Genomic DNA, 9,883 nt, shown 5'->3' with positions numbered 1-9,883 from the left:
TTAGGCTCACTAGACTTGATTGTTGTAGGTACTGATGAGGCCAGGGCCGAGGGCGGGGACCAGTGAGTCAGCTTGGGTCGGCAGTAGTGGCACCCGAGGACCTCAGAGCAGCAGTTGTTATTTTCTTCGCAAACAATTTTTATCAGTTGTTGGATATTTTTAAATCGTTATTGTTGGCAAAACTTTGATTTTCTTCCGCTGCAATATTTTGAAATATTGAACTTGATTCACCAGTGATTTTATGAATGAGGCCATTTAAGTTCTTTTAAAAAGAAAATTTTTAATTTTCCGCAAATTTTCAAGCAAGTAGTTCGAGGGCCTCCACAGTTGGTATCAGAGCGGTGGTTCTGTATAGGGTTTCACTACTACTGACCGCGAGAAGCTCACGAAGCCACGCCTTTGGTCTGTAAGTTTTTTTCAGTTCAGCATTTTGTTCAGCATTTCAGTTATAGCATGAATTATTTTGTCAGCATGCTTCCAGATTTTTAGTATTTCAGAGTTCATTTAAAATAAAGTATGGAATTATGCATGTTAGTTACGTATGGGTTATGTTGGAACATATGCCCCCTAGACGCATTTTAGAGCGCAACAGAGAGGTGGAGCCTCGCCGAGAGGACAGAGAGGAGCATAGACCGGAGGGAGACCTACCACCCCCTCCACCGCCCCCACCGGACATGAGTGTCCAGATGTTAGCTGGGATGGCACAGTTCTTCGCACAGTTTGCGGGGGGCAATGCCGCAGCCGTAGCCGCAGCCGCAGCCAGGCCGACAGGGCCCGAGGCTGTTTATGAGCGATTCATGAAGATGCGCCCGAAGGAATTCTCTGGGACATCTGACCCCATGGTTGCCGAGGGATGGATCAAATCCCTCGAGGTTATCTTCGATTTTATGGAGCTGGGGGACGCAGACCGAGTCCGATGTGCCACCTACCTGTTCACTGGAGACGCCCGCTTATGGTGGGAAGGAGCTTCGGTAGCCACTTTCTTGGACCCGCTTTACGGAGGTTTTCTACTCCAAGTATTTTGCTGAGAAGGTTCGCACCAGGCTGACCACCGAGTTCATGAGTCTGAGACAGGGGGATATGTCGGTTACGGAGTTTATCCGTAAGTTCGAGAGGGGCTGTCACTTTGTGCCCCTGATAGCGAATGATGCCAAAGCCAAGCTGATGCACTTCCTGGTGGGTTTACGGCCGATCTTGCGCCGGGATGTTAGGGTATCTGACCCTGCTACTTATGAGATTGCCGTCTCCAAGGCCTTAGCCGCAGAGCAGGATCTGCGGGATATCGAGAGGGATCGCCAGGGCAAGCGCCCAGTCCAGGCACCGCACCGCCCTCCTCCTCTTCAGCATCAGCAGCAGAATAAGAGGCCTTTTCATGGACCGCCCAGGAACAGAGGCCAGCAGCAGCAGCAGCAGCAGCAGCGGGGACGCCCAGCCCCGAGGAATCGGGAGCACCCAGTCTGTCCCAGGTGCTCACGTCGCCATCCTGGAGCATGTATGGCTGGCTCAGGAAAGTGTTTTAAGTGTGGCAGTCCAGACCACATGTTGCTGCAGTGCCCTCAGAGGAATCTGCCTACCCCAGGGCAGAGTTTTTGCTCTCCATGCCACAGAAACCAACCCGGAGACTATGTTGTTGACAGGAAGAATTTTTATATCTGGTTCCGCTACCAAGGCCTTGATAGATTCAGGGGCCACTCACTCATTTATTTCGGAGGTCTTTGCAAACTTTCTCAAGATCCAGACCATTGGGCTAGATACAGCCTTTTCAGTAGTGTTGCCGTCAGGCGAGGAGATGGCAGCCACCAATGTTATCCGAGATATAGACCTTGAGCTGCACGGTAATCTTGTTTATGCGGATCTGATTGTGCTACCGATGCCGGAATTTGACATCATCCTAGGGATGGACTGGCTATTGAGGAACAGAGTGTTGATAGACTTCCAGCGGAGATCCGTTCTTGTCCGACCGCCTGGAATGGAGCAGTTCTTATTTGAGCCGGACAGGTACTTTCCTTTACCGCGCATTATTCCTTATGTTCAGGCTAGGAAGCTCATGCATAGAGGGTGTCGGGCATTTCTAGCAACCCTTTTATCTGTCCCCGAGGAACCCAGCCAGTCAGCCTCAGATGTTCCGGTTGTCAGAGATTTCTTAGACGTTTTTCCCGAAGACGTCTCTGGTATGCCACCAGAGAGAGAGGTGGAGTTTTCCATTGAGCTTATGCCAGGTACGGCTCCGATATCCAAAGCGCCATACCGACTAGCACCGACAGAGATGGCAGAGCTTAAGAAGCAGATCCAAGACCTTCTTGACAAGGAGTTCATTCGCCCGAGCTTTTCTCCATGGGGCGCGCCAGTCTTATTCGTGAAAAAGAAGGATGGCTCGATGAGGCTTTGCATTGACTACCGGGAGTTGAACAGGGTTACAGTGAAGAATAAATACCCACTGCCGAGGATTGAGGATCTGTTTGACCAGTTGCAGGGAGCTTCGATTTTCTCCAAGATAGATCTGCGTTCCGGTTATCACCAGTTGAGGGTGAGAGATGCTGATGTCTCGAAGACAGCTTTCAGGACTCGTTATGGCCACTACGAGTTCCTAGTGATGCCGTTCGGGCTGACGAATGCGCCAGCGATCTTCATGGATCTAATGAATCGCGTATTTCAGCCGTACCTCGACCAGTTTGTGATAGTGTTCATAGATGACATTCTCGTCTACTCCAAGAGTCGGGAGGAGCACAGCAGGCATCTGACCACAGTGTTGCAGACATTGCAGAAGCACAAATTATTCGCAAAGTTCAGTAAGTGCGAATTCTGGTTAGAGAAGGTGGCGTTCTTGGGCCACATCGTTTCTAGCAGTGGCATTGAGGTAGACCCGGCGAAAGTTGCAGCAGTCAGAGATTGGGTTGTGCCTCAGAATGCATCCGAGATCCAGCAGTTTCCTTGGGCTAGCAGGATATTACAGAAAATTCATCCAGGGATTCTCCTCTATCGCCGTTCCACTCACAGCACTGACAAAGAAAAATGTGAAGTTTGTGTGGAGCGAGGAGTGTCAGAAGAGCTTCGATACTTTGAAGCAAGCTCTTATCTCAGCACCCGTTTTGGCTGTACCGTCAGGATCTGGTGAGTTTGTCCTTTATACCGATGCTTCGAAGCTTGGTTTAGGTGCAGTTTTGATGCAGCATGGGAGAGTGATAGCGTATGCTTCTCGACAGCTGAAAATCCACGAGAAGAACTACCCCACCCATGATCTGGAGTTAGCGGCCGTAGTTTTTGCTTTGAAGATTTGGAGGCACTATCTGTATGGGGAGAAGTGTCAGATCTTTACCGACCATAAGAGCCTCAAGTATTTCTTTACGCAGAAGGAGCTGAACATGCGTCAGAGGCGTTGGTTGGAGCTTGTGAAAGACTACGATTGTGACATTAGCTACCACCCGGGTAAAGCTAATGTAGTTGCGGATGCTTTGAGTAGGAAAGTCGCAGTGATGGCTCATTTGACGATGCAGAAACCTCTTCAGATCGAGATGCAGAGGTTTGATCTTGAGACTTACCCTCGAGGTAGAGTTCCTCGTTTATCTACCTTGACTATCCAGTCCTCTCTTATTGACCGTATTCGCAGCGGTCAGGCAGCAGATGAGCAGTTGGCACAGTGGAAGAAGAGAGATGAAGCTAAGGGCAGTGTTTTGTATTCAGTCAGCGACGGTATTGTGAGATACCGAGATAGGATATGGGTTCCTAGCAGTGATTCCATCCGAGCAGACATCTTATCAGAGGCCCATACGTCCCCGTACTCTATTCACCCTGGGAGTACGAAGATGTACAAAGATCTGCAGCTATTGTATTGGTGGCCAGGAATGAAGAAGGACATCAGGCGTTTTGTATCCGAGTGCCTGACTTGCCAGTTAGTGAAGGCCGAGCATCAGAGACCAGCAGGTTTGCTCAAGCCTCTTCCTATTCCCGAGTGGAAGTGGGAGAACATTACCATGGACTTTGTGACCGGATTGCCGAGGTCAGCCAGAGGATCGAATGCTATCTGGGTGATTGTAGATCGTCTTACCAAATCAGCGCACTTCTTGCCTATTAAGACGACTTTCACCATGGTTCAGTATGCAGAGCTGTATATCCGAGAGATAGTCCGACTCCACGGTATTCCAGTTTCTATCGTATCCGACAGAGATCCCAGATTCACTTCCTCGTTTTGGAAGAGTTTGCATTCGACTTTGGGTACGAAGTTGCTGTTTAGCACAGCTTTCCATCCGCAGACAGATGGACAGTCGGAGCGAGTTATTCAGATCTTAGAGGATCTTCTCCGTGCTTGCGTCATTGATTTCTCTGGGAGTTGGGAGTCGAACTTACCATTGGTAGAGTTCACCTATAACAACAGTTTCCAGTCGTCCATAGGTATGGCTCCGTATGAAGCGCAGTATGGTCGCAAGTGTAGATCTCCTGTTCATTGGGATGAAGTAGGAGAGAGAGCAGAGTTGGGTCCAGAGATTGTTCAGCAGGCAGCAGATGTAGTAGTCAAGATCCGTGATAGGATGAGGACTGCTCAGAGCCGACAGAAGAGTTATGCCGATCAGCGGAGGAGAGAGTTAGAGTTTGCAGTGGGCGATCATGTCTTCGTGAAAGTGGCACCTATGAAGGGTGTCATGAGATTTGGCAAGAAAGGGAAGCTCAGTCCGAGATTCATTGGACCGTTTGAGATCCTCGACAGAGTTGGGACGCTAGCGTATCGTGTGGCTCTTCCGCCAAATCTGGCCGGAGTACACAATGTCTTTCACGTCTCCATGCTGAGGAAGCATATGGCAAATCCTTCGCATGTGCTGAATTTCGAGCCGTTGCAGCTTACTCCGAACTTATCTTATGAGGAGAGACCCATGCAGATCCTAGACAGACAGGAGAAGAAACTTCGGAACAAGTTGGTTAAGCGAGTCAAAGTCAAATGGCTCAACCATTCAGAGGAGGAAGCTACGTGGGAGTCTGAGCCGGAGATGAGAAGTAGATACCCCGAGTTATTCGGTGAGTTCTAATTTCGAGGACGAAATTTATTTAAGGGGGGAAGGATTGTAGAACCCGTAAATCAGTAGGCGTATAAGCCATGCATAATTCTAGATTTTTAAATTTAATTGACTTCATTGCATGATTATTTTAAATGCATTTGTTTGAAGTTAATTATTTATTATTTCAGTTCAGCAGTTTGATTTTTAGCATTTCAGTATTTTTCAGTGAGGCCGGACCGGAGCTGGAGTTTTGAGATAGAATTTAAGATTCGAGAAATATTTCCAGAAGTTAATTTAGCTAGTAACTAAGTTCATTTAAGTTAGAAATGAAGGTTTGAAGATTTAATTTAATTATTTGAGGTGATTAAGAAATGAACTCATTTAAGTTATTAAATTAAGGGGTTAGCTCACTAAATTATTTAAAGGATTAGTAAGGCTTTCAAGGATTATTAGTTGACTAGATAATCAACATTTCCCTTTATTTTATCATGCATTTTTCGGCCACCCTTAGTGCTAGAAGATTCATTTTCCAACTCACCAACTTTGACCAATTCTTTGCATGTAATTAGTAGGATAATTCTAGGATTTTTGGGAGCACAATTTAATTAAATAAATGGACATATCCTAGTCTAGAATCAAGCTAAATTTCGGCCACCACCTCCTAGAAGCATCCACCAACTCATTTGATATCAATTCAAAATTCAAATTCAAAAGGGGAGTGGACTTGGTCTTGATATGATCCTATTTTTGTGCACCCTTCTCCTCACCTTCATAACCATCACTCCCCCCTCCACCTCCACCGAAAATAAGACCCCTTTTCAGTAGAAAAAACGTGGATAGCAGCTAGGGAGAAAGGGAGAATAATCGAGAGCCAAGAAAGGTAGAGAAGCTAGCCACTCCGTCTCCTCCGCGCCGTCTCGTCTCTTCTTTTCGTTTTCTTTCGAAACGAAACCAGGCATGTCTAGATTTCTTTCAAACCTCAATCAAGTCATATTATCATTTATTTTTCAGTACATGATCATGTTTTAGCAAGCAAAAACCGAGATACATGTCAAAATATTTTTGGAACACACATGCAGAATTTCGGCTCTTCATGGCAAGCTTCACGTTTTTCTGAGTTTTGATGGTTTCAGGTATTGGATCGACTCCAGGCTCCCAAGGCGACTTGTATACATGTAGTAGGATGCATTAGGACCATGTTGGTCCATTCAAACCAGCCCCATACTTGCTGGAAAACCGAAATGACAGCAAGTTCCCCATAAGTGCAGAAATGTGATTCGAAATTTCAGTTTTGTGTCAAGGGTTGTGGATCTGATCTTGGCTGCCCCAAGGGCCTTTAGCCATGGTTGGATCACTTCCCTAGCATGTCTAAGACGTGACTAAGTCGCCCTTTTGGTGGCTTGGTCCATGGCTCATCGGTTTTTAAATAATCAACAAGAACAGCCCCTTTCCCCATTCGGCCCTTCCATTTTTCAGCATATGGTTCGTTTCTTTTGTGGCTTGGTGTGGATCTTGGTTGGCCTATGGCCCTTAGCCACGGTTCATATCATGCTCCTAGATGTCTAGATCGTGCCATGGTCAATCAAATGGCCACTGGAACGACGCAAGACATCGATCATAGCATAAACACTACACACGCATGCACGTTGCTCTCGGTTGGACCCTTCGGTTAAGATTTGGTGTGATGCGGATTGTGGCTGGCCTAGGGCCCTTAGCCATGGTTCAAATCATTCCTTGGGATGTTGGTAAGAGCCTCTGGTCGGTGGTTCACGCCCCTAATGGCCGATAGTCTCGAAACCAATGCAAGTCTTGTAGTGCGCAGCTGCTGTATTTTTTTGACAGCAAGTATGCTGCTGTTCAGAAGCGTTGTTTGAGTTCTTGGTTGGCTTTTAGTCCATGGCCTTGGACTGGACAGTGCCTCATTGAGTTGGGAAGGTCATGTTTTCGACCGTTCGTCATTTGGATCATTTTTGAGGTCGTACGAGAATTTACGGTGCAATGTGCCAAATTGACTCTCGAAAGAGCGTTTCGTGTTTTGGCCTCCATTCCACCTAGATTTCGACCCTACCATTTTAGGAACATTATTTTATGATTTTTCAGCGTATTTTAATCATGACTATACGTCGGTTCAGTGTTGGTTCAGGTTGGCTCGGAGTCATGATTAAATGCGAAGTCATTAGGCGTCATAGTCGCATCTTTTGAACGTAAATTGCATAGTTGGTCAAGTTTAAGCTATTGCATATTTTTCATGGCACAGTTAGGTTGCAGCGAGCCTGGGAACGATCCAATCCAATCCAGTTGGTAAAATTACAGGAATTTTCATTACGCCAGTTAATTATTTTACGTGCATTAAATAGAAAATGATTATTTTTGAGATTTATGCGATATGGCTTGTGGTTCATTCACTATGTGGGAGTGTTATTTTTATACGGTCGCCAGTGACCGATCAGTTCAGTATGGTACCACCCGGTCGCCAGTGACCGGCCAGCTCAGATCAGTTTCAGCCTCCCCGGTAGCCAGTTACCGATCAGTTCAGCTTAGTGCAGTGGCCACAGGCGTAAAACATAATCTCAACAGAAAATTTTACCAGATATTTCAGTGCAGGCTCCAAGGAGCAAATATTTTTACAGTGATTTCCAGTTCAGTTATGCACGTATTATAATTGCTCAGTACAGATTATTTTCAGTATGCCTCAGGACAGGATATTTTATCTCATGCATATTTTAAATTCAGATTTTTACTCGTTACCTGCGATTTATGCATGCTGAGTCTTTAGGCTCACTAGACTTGATTGTTGTAGGTACTGATGAGGCCAGGGCCGAGGGCGGGGACCAGTGAGTCAGCTTGGGTCGGCAGTAGTGGCACCCGAGGACCTCAGAGCAGCAGTTGTTATTTTCTTCGCAAACAATTTTTATCAGTTGTTGGATATTTTTAAATCGTTATTGTTGGCAAAACTTTGATTTTCTTCCGCTGCAATATTTTGAAATATTGAACTTGATTCACCAGTGATTTTATGAATGAGGCCATTTAAGTTCTTTTAAAAAGAAAATTTTTAATTTTCCGCAAATTTTCAAGCAAGTAGTTCGAGGGCCTCCACAGTTGGTATCAGAGCGGTGGTTCTGTATAGGGTTTCACTACTACTGACCGCGAGAAGCTCACGAAGCCACGCCTTTGGTCTGTAAGTTTTTTTCAGTTCAGCATTTTGTTCAGCATTTCAGTTATAGCATGAATTATTTTGTCAGCATGCTTCCAGATTTTTAGTATTTCAGAGTTCATTTAAAATAAAGTATGGAATTATGCATGTTAGTTACGTATGGGTTATGTTGGAACATATGCCCCCTAGACGCATTTTAGAGCGCAACAGAGAGGTGGAGCCTCGCCGAGAGGACAGAGAGGAGCATAGACCGGAGGGAGACCTACCACCCCCTCCACCGCCCCCACCGGACATGAGTGTCCAGATGTTAGCTGGGATGGCACAGTTCTTCGCACAGTTTGCGGGGGGCAATGCCGCAGCCGTAGCCGCAGCCGCAGCCAGGCCGACAGGGCCCGAGGCTGTTTATGAGCGATTCATGAAGATGCGCCCGAAGGAATTCTCTGGGACATCTGACCCCATGGTTGCCGAGGGATGGATCAAATCCCTCGAGGTTATCTTCGATTTTATGGAGCTGGGGGACGCAGACCGAGTCCGATGTGCCACCTACCTGTTCACTGGAGACGCCCGCTTATGGTGGGAAGGAGCTTCGGTAGCCACTTTCTTGGACCCGCTTTACGGAGGTTTTCTACTCCAAGTATTTTGCTGAGAAGGTTCGCACCAGGCTGACCACCGAGTTCATGAGTCTGAGACAGGGGGATATGTCGGTTACGGAGTTTATCCGTAAGTTCGAGAGGGGCTGTCACTTTGTGCCCCTGATAGCGAATGATGCCAAAGCCAAGCTGATGCACTTCCTGGTGGGTTTACGGCCGATCTTGCGCCGGGATGTTAGGGTATCTGACCCTGCTACTTATGAGATTGCCGTCTCCAAGGCCTTAGCCGCAGAGCAGGATCTGCGGGATATCGAGAGGGATCGCCAGGGCAAGCGCCCAGTCCAGGCACCGCACCGCCCTCCTCCTCTTCAGCATCAGCAGCAGAATAAGAGGCCTTTTCATGGACCGCCCAGGAACAGAGGCCAGCAGCAGCAGCAGCAGCAGCAGCAGCGGGGACGCCCAGCCCCGAGGAATCGGGAGCACCCAGTCTGTCCCAGGTGCTCACGTCGCCATCCTGGAGCATGTATGGCTGGCTCAGGAAAGTGTTTTAAGTGTGGCAGTCCAGACCACATGTTGCTGCAGTGCCCTCAGAGGAATCTGCCTACCCCAGGGCAGAGTTTTTGCTCTCCATGCCACAGAAACCAACCCGGAGACTATGTTGTTGACAGGAAGAATTTTTATATCTGGTTCCGCTACCAAGGCCTTGATAGATTCAGGGGCCACTCACTCATTTATTTCGGAGGTCTTTGCAAACTTTCTCAAGATCCAGACCATTGGGCTAGATACAGCCTTTTCAGTAGTGTTGCCGTCAGGCGAGGAGATGGCAGCCACCAATGTTATCCGAGATATAGACCTTGAGCTGCACGGTAATCTTGTTTATGCGGATCTGATTGTGCTACCGATGCCGGAATTTGACATCATCCTAGGGATGGACTGGCTATTGAGGAACAGAGTGTTGATAGACTTCCAGCGGAGATCCGTTCTTGTCCGACCGCCTGGAATGGAGCAGTTCTTATTTGAGCCGGACAGGTACTTTCCTTTACCGCGCATTATTCCTTATGTTCAGGCTAGGAAGCTCATGCATAGAGGGTGTCGGGCATTTCTAGCAACCCTTTTATCTGTCCCCGAGGAACCCAGCCAGTCAGCCTCAG

Source organism: Primulina tabacum, chromosome 3 (genome assembly GCF_025594145.1).
Source record: "Primulina tabacum isolate GXHZ01 chromosome 3, ASM2559414v2, whole genome shotgun sequence".
In the NCBI taxonomy this organism is placed as follows: Eukaryota; Viridiplantae; Streptophyta; class Magnoliopsida; order Lamiales; family Gesneriaceae; genus Primulina; species Primulina tabacum.
Note: the sequence above shows the minus strand (reverse complement) of the source record.